Source organism: Ursus americanus, chromosome 8 (assembly GCF_024610735.1).
Source record: "Ursus americanus isolate L20-20 chromosome 8, mUrsAme1.1.p, whole genome shotgun sequence".
In the NCBI taxonomy this organism is placed as follows: Eukaryota; Metazoa; Chordata; class Mammalia; order Carnivora; family Ursidae; genus Ursus; species Ursus americanus.
The window spans coordinates 45,261,585-45,273,696 of record NC_142134.1 but is presented as its reverse complement, the minus strand read 5'-3'; the positions used below and the strand labels follow the sequence as shown (position 1 = coordinate 45,273,696).

At 45.1% G+C, this 12,112-nt stretch overlaps 1 protein-coding gene and 1 pseudogene across 1 annotated transcript in view; one reads left to right on the top strand and one right to left on the bottom strand.

The window, feature by feature from the left end:
• The window catches only part of TXK (TXK tyrosine kinase), a 65,122-nt gene that overhangs the window by 52,543 nt on the left and 467 nt on the right, over nt 1-12,112 (bottom strand). The gene's annotated exons all lie outside the window — the stretch shown is intronic.
• Nucleotides 3,145-3,588, top strand: LOC148109578 (ATP synthase F(0) complex subunit C2, mitochondrial pseudogene; annotated as a pseudogene).

The following is a 12,112-nucleotide window of genomic DNA, read 5'->3' as shown; positions in this document are numbered from 1 at the left end:
CTTAAAAACCATCTATCTGCCCATGACATCTAAACGTATACCTCTACCCAGTTCCAGTGCATTCCAGACTTGCATACCCAAATGCAGCCTCAAATTCTCCACTTGGGTGTCTAGTGGACACCTCCAATTCACATGAAGAAATCTGAACATCTTCTTTTCCTTCTTCCCCAGACTTGCTCTACCCGTGCTCTCCATTTTGTCAATAACAATTCCATTTTCCTAGTTGCTCAGGTCGGTGATTTTGGAGTTGTCTTTGACTCCTCTCTTTCTCTCACACCCCAGTCCAATCTGTCAGAAGGCATGCTGATTCTGCCTTTACAATGTATCCAAGAGTTTCAGTTTGGGATGATGAAAATGGTCTGGAGATGGATAGTGGGGATGATTATCTGATAATTCAAATGGACTTAATGCCACTGGACTGTACACTTACAAATAGTTAAAATGGTAAATTATATGATATGTATATTTCACCATGTATATTTTCACACACACACACACACACACACACACACACACACACACACACAGAATCTTACTGCTTTTCCCACCCTTCTATTACTACCATGGTCCAAGCCACCATCATTCATCTGGATTATACCAACAGCCTGCTGACTTCTTCCTGCTTCTATCCTAAACTCCCTATGGTCTCTTCTCAGCATAGCAGCCAGAGTAATTAATCTAAAACCTAAGTTGGATCATATTGCTCCTTGTCTCCAAATCCCACAAGGGCTCCCCATTTCATTGACAGTTATAGCCGAATTATTCACACTAGCCTATAAAACCCTCTGTATCTGGACTCCTATTGCCTCTCATTTCTGTCCAAATGCCCTTGCTCATGTCACCCAGCCACACTGCCCTCCTCGCTGCTTCTGAGGCACACCAGGCCTGCTCTCCCCAGTTTCTTTGCTTTTGTCTTGGCTACCCCACTCTCCCCTCCAGGTGTCAACCTTCTTTTTTTTAAAATATTTTTTTAAGTTATAGTTGACATAAAATGTTGTATTCATTTCAGGTAATTATGTAATTTTCACCACAATTAGTGTAGTTACCATCCATCACCATACAGTGTTATTACAATATTATTGACTACATTCCCTATGCTGTACTTTTCACCTCTGTGAGTTATTTCATAACTGAAAGCTTGTACCTCTTAATCCCCTTCACCTATTTGCCTGTGACCCCATCTCCCTCTCTTTTGGCAACTAATTTGTTCTCTGTATTTATGAGTTTGTTTCTGTTTTCGTTTGTTCGTTTGTTTTGTTTTTTAGACTCTACATGTAAGCGAAATCATATATTTGTCTCTTCTGTCTTATTTCACTTAGCATAATACCCTCTAGGTCCACCCATGTTGCTGTGAACAGCAAGATTTCATTCTTTCTCATGGCTGAATAATATCCCATTGTATGTATACACCACATCCTCTTTATTCAGTCACCTATCAGTGGGCACTTGGGCTGTATCCATATCTTGGCTATTGTAAATAACGCTGCAGTAAACACAGGGCTGCATATATCTCTTCAAATCAGTGGCTTTGTTTTCTTCAAGTAAATACTCAGAAGTGGAATTACTGGGTCATATGGTCTCAGGGAAGGACCAGAAAAAAAAAAAGGAAAAATAAATCATTGGAACTACAACAAACTAAAAAGCTTTTATAGCAAAGAAAACCATCAACAAAATAAAAAGGCAAACTATTGAATGGGAGAAGATATATGTAAATGATATATTGGATAAGGGGTCAATATCCAAAATATATAAAGAATTCATATAACTCAATACCAAAAAACCGCCACATAATCGTATTAAAAAATTGGCAGAGGATCTGAATAGACATTTTTCCAAAGACACATGAAAAGATGCTCTCAACATTACCAACCACCAGGGAAGTGCAAATCAAACTACGATAAGATATCACATCACACCTGTCAGAATGGCTATTATCAAAAAGACAAGAAATAACAAGTGTTATCGAGCATGTGGAGAAAAGGGAATCCTCGCGCACTGTTGGTGGGAATGTGAATTGGTGCAGCTACCGTGGAAAACAGCTTGGAGGTGCCTCAAAAAAATTAAAAATATAATTACCATCCAACCTTCTTAACTCTCTCCACTCCTTCAAGTCTGCCCGAATCTTACCTTCTCAGTGAAGAATACTTGACTATTATTACTGCCACCTGCACTCCCTGCCTCGGGTATTCCTTACTTTGCTCTACTTTTTTTTTTTTTTTGGATGGCATTTCTCACCTTCTAACATACTATGTGATTGATTTAGCTTTTTTGTTTTGTTTTTTACTCTCTGTCTCCTCTACTGGAATGTAAATGGGGATCTTTGTCTATTTTGTTCAATTATATCCCAAGAGGCTAGAACAGTTGTTGACATATAATAGCTACACAACGTATATTTGTTGAGTGAATGGATACATGAAGAAATCAGTTTGAAGAAGCATTAAATTATAACCTTTTCAGAGTACCCGCTTGTCTTGATTCCGTCCTAATGGGAAAATGTATTTGGGGACAGAATAAGCAGGTACAATAGGAAGCAGTGAACAGTAAGAGTGGTGATGAAGGATTAAATTATGAAAGTCCTTGAAATAAGGGAGGATAAGACCTTGAGTGCCTACGTAGTAGGAAGTCTCATTAGATACTGGAGAACAATTTAGCCACAGGCCAGAGCAAACTCTGTACTCAGTCTACAAACCTTTGTAAGATGGTCCAGCAAGGTAAGTGATGGCCATCTATGGCCTCATGTTCTAATATAAACTAAAACCATTTGATATCATTGAGACCAAGAAGTGTCTATAGTGGTCACTTTATTCCTTTAATAATCAATAGCATGTTATATTAGTCTCTCTATTTTTCCAAATGTTTGAAATATTTCAAAACTAAAATTTACAGATTAAAAAAAAGGAAAAGCCCCAGAAAATCAGGTAGGCCTGTGGTTAGATTAGTTAAGTGCCTGTTCCAGGACTGAGAACTTTTTATATGTCCATGATTTTTAGTGGTAGTTGCAAAAGGTTTTTTATTTCTCTAATTCAGCCACTGACTTACCTTTTGCCCAACCAGAATTCTCATCTTCCTCATGAGCCCCAATAAGAAAACTATCCCAGTCCTCCCCGCACCCCTCTCTGTCTTCTCTGTGCTGGGGGCAGCTCTCCTGCCACAGCCCCTCATCCCCTGAAAATGTCCACCTATGCAAAGTTCGTCTCCACCCTCTTCTTGGTCAGGAGCACCTCTCAACTGTTGAGCTGATCACTGTCCGCTATGGTGCTAAAACCACCAGAGACTCTGAAGATGAGAGTCTCAGCAGCTTGGCAGCCCCATATCCCCTGATCTCACTTATCCCAGCCACAGCTTCTGAACCAGCGCCATTTCACAGGACACAGACACAGCAGCCAAGCTCATTGGGGTTGGGGTTGCCATGATAGGAGTGGCTGTCTCTAGAGCTAGAATTGGGGCTGTGTTTGGGAGCTTAGTATTGGTTATGCCAGGAACCCTCTCTGAAGCAACAGCTCTTACGCCATGCTGGGCTTTGCCCTCTCGGCGGCCATGGGGCTCCTTTGCCTGATGGTGGCCTTTCCCATCCTCTTTGCCATGTGATGGAGCCGTCTCCACCTCCCCATAGGTCTTTCTCCTGTGTCTCGACTGCCCGTATGTTCCTTTTCCTATACATCCCAGGCAGCCTGGGGAAAGTGGTTGGCTCAGGGTTTGACAGAGGGAAGACAAATGAATACTGTATTAATAAGAAAACAAAAAAAGAAAACTACCTGATTGGTTCCCCTTTCTAATCTTCCCATGTCTGAGTAGGATTCCACCACAGAAATCTTGGATTCTTCCTGAGCCCTGTCCCTTATAGCCAATCTGCCATGAATCTGTTCAAATTGTTTCACCGTTTCCTTCTTCTGTCCCCAGCTACCAATCTCATCCAAGTCCTCATCAGCCCACACCTGCATTTCTGTGGTCGCTCATTTAATCCTCATTTAACCCTGTGAAGTAGGTGCCGCTTTACACATGAAGAATCTGACCCAGAGGGGATCCTCCCTGCCGAGAGTCAAGGGCCTTTAAAGTTGAGAGCCAGGATCGGACCCAGGCAGCCTGACTCCAGAGCCTCTGCTCTCAACCTCTGGGCACAGTGTTCGCTCAGTGACTGAATGAACTGGCCAAAGTCCCAGCCTCTGAGCCCTGCCCCTGAGCGTTCTCTCCTTCAATCCATCCTCTAAGTTCATTTCCCTGAAAGTCTGTCTCAGCCAACTGCTCTCCATCCTCAGCTCCTAAAAAGGCTCTCAACTACATATGGCATCAAGATTATACCCTCCTTATGTTCACTGCCTTCCATAACCTGGCCAACTCCACTCCAACTCTCCATGCTCACCGCTCCTCTTGCACCAGCTTCCTCCACCTACTCTGCTCTCACAGACCTCCTGGACACTCCTGCCTCTGGCCTGAAAAGGACTTGCACCGCAATCCACTCCCATCTAATGGTCCTCTGGGCTCCCAGAGCACAAGTGGTCTGTCCTGCCCTGTGGCTTGTCATTGGGCGCCATGTTAGATGGCCATTTAAACAACCATCTTTGCATAGGCTCCATCTCTCACAGGGTTTCTCAATCACACCATAATTGACATTTTAGATTGGATGATTCTTGGAGGGTTGGGGGACACTGTCCTGTGCATGATAGGACGCTTAGCAGCACCTCTATGCACCAGGTGTCAGCAGCAAGCCCTCACCCCTTTTACACCCGCCTCCTCTTCGCAGTTGTGAAAACCAAAAAATTCCCAGGCATTGTCAAGCATCCCTGTGGGGGAGTGGGTTCCACAAAAACCCCTTGATTTTGAGAACCACTGAGCTACACTGTAAGCTCTTCAATGTTGGCACTTCTCCAGAGCATCCAGCATGGGTGCCTGGCACACAGTGAGAACTCAATAAATCGGCCTCCCCAATACCCCCACACCACCACATCACACCTGGGCTCTACATTTCAGTAGCGCATTCTACCACAGGACATCTCACAGCACGATGCTGGCCACAGAACAAGCTAGGCTGACCACAACCTTTTGACTAAGTAGAACAGCAAAGTTGAAGAGAACGGCTTCCGGAGCTTTGACTAGTACTTATAGGTCATAAGCCTAACCTGCTGTCCCAGAAACATTAAATAAAGAAGTAACTTATAGAAAATCAAGCATCAATCCATGAGACGCTAAATGAAATCGTGAAACCTCTCTGGTGTTCAAATGTTTTTTTTCCATATTAGGACAGCACAGGGGGTTGAGTGGGTTTTGGTGTCAGACCAACTCGCAGTCAAATCATGGCTCCATTTTCTTGTGGCAACAATGTGATTCTGGGCAATCACTCAGCAGCCTTCTCTGGAAAATAAAAGGAATGAAACCTACCTTCTAGGAAACGCAGTTCCCCAACATAGCCCTTACTATAAGCAGGTGTTATGCTAAGATCTCACTATACTAACTTACTACCTACGCATTGAAATCGGCCCTGTTATTACCCCATTTTACAGAGTAAAAACACTAAGAGAGAGGTTCAGTAATTTGTCCAAAGTCACAGAATTAAAAAGCCGCTGAGTCAGAATTCAAGCCCAGAGACCTTGGCTCAGAGTCCAGGAGCATAACAAGACTATCCTTATGGATGAGCAGATTAAATAAGACAGAGCAATAAATAATTAATTAATTAAGAGCAGATTAATAAGAGGTAAAGCACCTAGAACAGAGAGATTGCTCATTTAATTCCCAACCTGTTCCCTCACCCAGTTCCCTAGAACTCATTCAGCAAGTATTTTTTAGGTACTCACATGCTACATTTAAGGTAAACAGATGTAAGTAGACGTGATTCTCCCTCTGAAGACAACACAAGGGAAAAGGCCAACCAAGCCAAAGCCGATCTTCAGCCCCCAACTCCCTTGTTCTGAGCCCATTCTCTACCCATGACTCAAAGGCAAATGTTCCCTCCATTTCAGGACTCTAAAGGGCTCTCGCTCTCTACTATCCAAACAGCCTCAGGAGAGGTGCTGAAACTGATTCTTGGTAAGGTAGCAATGATATCATAAACAGATATAATAGTAAACGTGTTGTACCGCCATCCTTCTTTTAAAGGCATTTTCATGTTTGTAAGCATAACACCTATATTAAGGTGAACAGACAGATTAATTTTTAAGGAATTGGTTCACATGATTGTGGGGACTGGCAAGTCCAAAATCTAATGGGGTGGGCTGGCAGGCTGTCCAAAGGCAGTCTGCTGGCAGAATTCCTCTTGCTCACCTGAGGCCAGTCTCTGCTCTCTTAAGGCCTTCAACTGATTGGATTAAGCCCACCCACATCGTGGAGAGTAATCTGTTTGACTCAAAGACCACCGATTTAAACCTTGATTTAAATCCTCATCCCCCAAACCCCTTCACAGAAACATCTAGAATTATGTTGCTCAAACAGCCAAGCAAAGTGACTCGGCCAAGTTGACCCATAAAAGTACCTATAATACCTTAAATTTAAATACATAGAACTTTCCGGAAGGAATTGCTGGCATTAGCACGCAGGAAAGACATCTGGGCACAAGGAAAAGGCTTTCCCCTACTCACCTGTAGGACTAGATGCCAGCAGAGTGGATTATAAACCCCATAATACCCCCTGGGTGCCTTTGCTCTCTTCTGCAGTCTGCGATTTAGGAAGAAGTCTTTTCAAGAATACTTATTTTCCCTGATTCAATAGCAAAGGGACAGACCTATGCTGCCACTGATTTAAGTATGATATGGTTTTTCTTCTCCCCCGAAGACCAGGAGCAACTGTGGATTATAAGGCCAACCTCTCCCGTGTTTATGGTTCCATTCCTTCTGCCCAGCAAGTTGCTGCCCAAGAAATAATTGTCGCATAAATGAAAAAACAAAAAATTGTGAACCCCGAGCAGCTCCCTGGTGTTCCCTCATTTGGCATGACTTTCCAAGCCACTAGGCATCTTTATTTATAGATTGAAATATCGATTCCCTCCAAAGCAGGTATCAGTGATTTTTAGATTCGTTGCCGTTTTCAATTTACAGCTTCACACAGGTCTTCGAGGTCAGTGAGCTAATGGAGAGTCACTTCCGTGTGCAACCTGTGATTACAGAAACCATTCTTTGCTGATTAACCTGCAGAGAGAAAAGCCCTTTTGTGCCTTTGGAAAATTCCCAGTTTCGGCAGAAGCGCATGCTATCGAAGGCCTCTGCCAGAGACTAAAACGCCCCAGAGATGGGCAGTGACTATTTGCCCGCTGCAAGGGCTGAGGATTAGCTCAGGAAGGAGTCGGAGCTTCCTCTCCCAGGCTGACGTCTGCGCTGATCTTTTCACCTGCTTCTTATTCCCCTGGCAAATACCTTTAATCAGACGCCAGGTCCCGGCAAACAGGAAAAGGGCACCGCATCCTGGTGTAATCCCTGCGACCTTTAGGAATGGAGCATCCCTCACGGGGAAGGCCGTCGAGCCTTCGTTTGAGCTGGCCTGCGGGTTCTGTCCTGGGAACGCTTCCCCCTCCCCCCCCCCCCCCGCTCCCGGCGCCTCTGGACGGGCTGCGGGGGAGCAGGCTTCCGCCAGGGGGCACTGGAAGGGAGCGAGTGGGGAAGCAGCCCCGCTCAGAGGCTCCGAGGCCGCCTCCCGGCTCGCGAACACCTGTCCCCCGCGACGCCGTGGCCCCAGCCCCTCCGGGAAGCCGGGCTGCTGGCCTTCCCTCCGTTTCTGCCGTCTGCGGTTCACAGCAGCATGACCTCGCAGTCGTGCCCGGGCATGTCCGACGTCACTGTTTCGTGTTGAATCAGAGCCTCAAGTGAAATGTATTCCTACTGAATTCGGTCCCAACGGGCGATGGCTGCTGCTGTTTATTTGAAAACATGCATAACTGGCTCGAATTCAAGAGCCCTCCTGAGCCGAAGACCAGGCGAGTTAGTCGCCCGACCCACACGTTCCACGCTGTGGTTTTACGGCGAGAAATTCTGGTGCGGGCTGCAGGGGCCGCGGAAGGGCGTGGGGGAAAACGAAAGCCTGTGGCTTTGGGGAAGTGGCTCCGGGGGATGGATGAGTGAGTCTCCACGTTCACTACAACCAGGCGCCATTGTTCCCCGAAACTCACGGAAAGACCGAACTTCCTTCCTCAGGACGATCATGAATTCCCACCACGAGATCTGTTTCTGAAGGGCCTTTTTATTTATTTATTTTTTAAAGATTTTATTTATTTATTTGACAGAGACAGCCAGCGAGAGAGGGAACACAAGCAGGGGGAGTGGGAGAGGAAGAAGCAGGCTCCCAGCAGAGAAGCCTGACGTGGGGCTCGATCCCAGAACTCCAGGATCATGCCCTGAGCCGAAGGCGGACGCTTAACGACTGCGTCACCCAGAAGGGCCTTTTTAAATCAGACACACTTTAATTGACTTAACCGATCTCATCAGGGAGGTGTGACACACAGCTAGCTTTCCTTTACTGTGGAATTCTACCTCAGATCAGGAATCAGAAAAGGCTTTCCACATGCCAAACCAAGAACCCACACCAATGCGGGGAGGGAGGGAAGGAAGGAAGGAAGGAAAGAAAGAAAGGAAGGACAGATGGAAGGACAGACCAAAGGGAGGAAGGGAGGGAGGGAAGAAGACACTGAATTTTTCATGGAAATGTTTATTCAATTTAGAAAGCTATCCTTTATTCTGAGTTTATGCTCTTTATATATTTGAGGTGTCAAATTATCCATTGTTTTGTGTATACACTTCCTCCTGCTATTAAAGACACTGCTTCTAAGAGGAATGCTAGAAGAACACTCCAGTGTGTTTCCTTTTGGTATTAAAATGTCCCTGCTCCTAAGAAATGATAGTCACCAGAGAGGTTAGTCTTTTTTAATGTATTGACAAAATAAGTTAACAACCCGATGTTAAATCCCAAACTGTTTTTTTTGACATCATCTTGAGTCTTACCTTAAAGAGGAATAACTACTTTAGGAGATTCATGGGTCACTAACAGAAAACAGGTCTTGCTCATGTGACAGTAAACTGATAAATTTGGTGGCAGATAAAAAGGGTACTTGGCCAGGCTGGGGCCTGAAGGGGCACCGGGTGTGGGGAAGGAGTGAGGAGACTAGAAGCCTGAGAAGCTGGATGGGGTACTGGGCAGCAGAGGAGACGTGTCCAGGGAGTAAAGGCTGCTGTGAGGGAACGCAGGGCCTCCCTGAAGACTGCACATCTCTTCTCAGCCTTGGCCAGGGCACACCCCCGGGTACCAAACATTCCAGCACCCTGAAGCCATTGCTTGCTCTATGCAAGAATATTCATTTCTTCCCAGAAATGAGCTGATGTGAGGTGACCTGGGCATCTTGCAGACAACTCCTCCCTGCCCCCAGGTCTCAGAGCAGTATTTTCTAGAGGACTGATGTCTGTGACCTCAAAATTCATGACGAGCTCACAAATCTCACATCCAAGGACTGAGCCAGCTTGTGACATGACGTGCTCAGCCACAAGACCTGCCGGCAGGGTTGGCACTGTGCTGGAAGCTGCGTCCACTGACCGTCAGTGAGCAGGAAGTGCACAGATGCTGCTGGCCGGTGGACTTCACAGAGGAACGGCAGGGGAGTCTCAGCACGCCAGGGGACACGGAAACCTCACAGACGTCATTACCAATGGTGGCTACAGTTACCAGTATTATGACAGACTCTAGGCAGTTGCAGGGGGACAAAAGTGAAACGATTTAAAAACAAAAGACACATCTGCTACTATCCATAGTAACAGGAGGAAATTCTCTATTTTTGATAAAGGGGAACAACTCCAGCCTGAGGCAAAATCGTAGTAGAAGTGGCCAAGTTTGATTTTGGTGCAATGGTTCTCCCTGCTTTTGCCACCAGATTTGTCATCTGTTGTTGGAAACAAATCATTATTATCTCACAGTTTCTGTGGGTCAGGAGTCCAGGCACAGCTCAGCTGGGGGCCTGTAGTTAAAGGTCGAGAAATTCATGAAGCTCATGAAATTGTAGTCAGGTGGAGTTGATCCACTTCATGTTCACTTCCACGGCTGTCGGCAAGCCTTGGTGCCTTCATTCTTCATGATGGGGATCCTCCATAGGCTGGCTGAGAATGCTCACAGCATGGCAGCCGGTAATCCAAGAGATAGCCCAAGAGCACAAAGTCAGAAGCCACAGTCTTTATATGACTTAATCTCAGAGAGAACACTCTACCACTTTTACCATTTTCTGTTCATGAGAAATAAGATACTAGGTCCAATTCCGACTCAAAGAGGGAGATTGCACAAGGGTGTGAACGCCAGGAGGTGGACGCCATTGGGGCCATCTTAGGGGTGGCTGTGCAGCTACCCTCTTTATCTTCATATTAATAATAATGGTAATGCTAGAAGACAGTAACTCAGTAGGGTTGGTGTGGAAATCGAATACAACAAGGAATGAGAGGAGGCTTTAAAAATAGGGGCCCTAGGAAGGCAATGTGATCAGGTGTGTGCACCTCACCCCCAGATCAAACTATGGAGGCGAGTCTGGAAATCGACATTTTATCAAGATCCCATGCGTGCTTCAGGCACGCTAAGATTTAAGAACCCACTCATATACATCATTATTTTCTTCCCTTCTACTTCATAAATTGGGAATAAAAGAAAGGCAGAGAAATTAGGTGAAAATGAGGTGGAGGGGAAGGAAGAGGTAAGTTTTTCAAACCCCTAGTTTTCCCTGGGCTTTGTCCTCTAAATAACTCCCCTGGGCTGGGTCTGTCCTCAGGGCCACTGTAGTGGGTAGAAACCTCAACCATACCCAATTATGTCTCACAGACTGAGCTTCACTGGGGCAGTGCTCTGATACCTCCCTCAGGCTCTCCCCACCATTCAGTATGACCAGTATCTCACCTTCTCCATGACCTCCTCCCGCCCTACAGCAGCCTATCACGCCAGACTTCTATGACAGCTCTTAAAACAACAAACATATCTGGCAAATGACTCTGGCCTGGCAAACACACACAAACACTTTTTGATGAGCAGTAATACACCTGGAGGCACCTGGTGTAGGGCAGAAATAAACAGGGGATTCTTGCATCGAACAAATTACCAGAAGCTGGAAGAGATAGTGAATGTTCATCAAACCCATGCCCCTCTGGGCCAGCCAGAATGATCCTCAAAATAGTCCCGCCAAGAGGTAATCTCTTATTTAATCCCTTGGGCAACCTAATCCTGTCTCAACCCTCACCATTATTTATTTTATATATAACCAAATCTTTCCTGTTAAAATTTACAGCCTTTTCTCTAGTTCTAACCTCAGGAGAAATGAAAAACAGATGCTTAGCTTTTAATAAAAAGGTTATTAAGTCACTGCTCATCTTCGTTCTACCATCGGGGGCGGTGGGGACACAAACTGCTGCTTCTTAGCTCTTTCTGCTTGGCTCTGGTTCACCTGTATTTCTGGTAACAGGCAGCCCCATTTTGTCTATGAGTGGATCAAGACTGTAAGTGATATTCATGTCAGTACAACTGGAATAGCCTGGTTTTTTACAAATTCTACCAACAAGCGTTGGGTCCTGTGAGGTGATATGGCTTAAACAGAAATGACATTTAAAAATTGCCATCGGTTTTTCCTATTGCCGCTTAAAAATCAGAAACGTAAAAACTTTGTTAGCTGGTCTTTGATTGCCTTAATCTGATATGACTGGGCTTTGTTAAAACCAAGTGCTATAGTCATTCAGAATTAAAATCAAAAACAGTATTTTCCTTCCTTATTTTTTAATGATATTTTTTGCATGATAAGGCCCTCACAGAGCTAAATTAATAAGCATTTTCAAAATTGCACATGGAATTGAACAGTCTTCCAAAGCAACTCCAAAATTAAGATCATGAAGGACAATGTCATTTTGAGCTTCTGTTGATGCTATCTTGCTGGGAGGTGGACAGAAAGAGGGCACCATTTTACAGATAAGGACCTGACATAAGGGGCCAAAGGTGACCCACCAAGGCTGCAGCAAATCCAGAAACTAAAACTCGGTCTCCCAGCCTTGAGCTCTGAGCTCTTCACACTAAATATCACTCTAAAAACAAATACTTTTCAAACTGCATTTCCACGCACACATACAGAGTTAAAGACACTGTTTTGTTTCCCTTTGCATTCTCCACGGGGAACATTCACTAA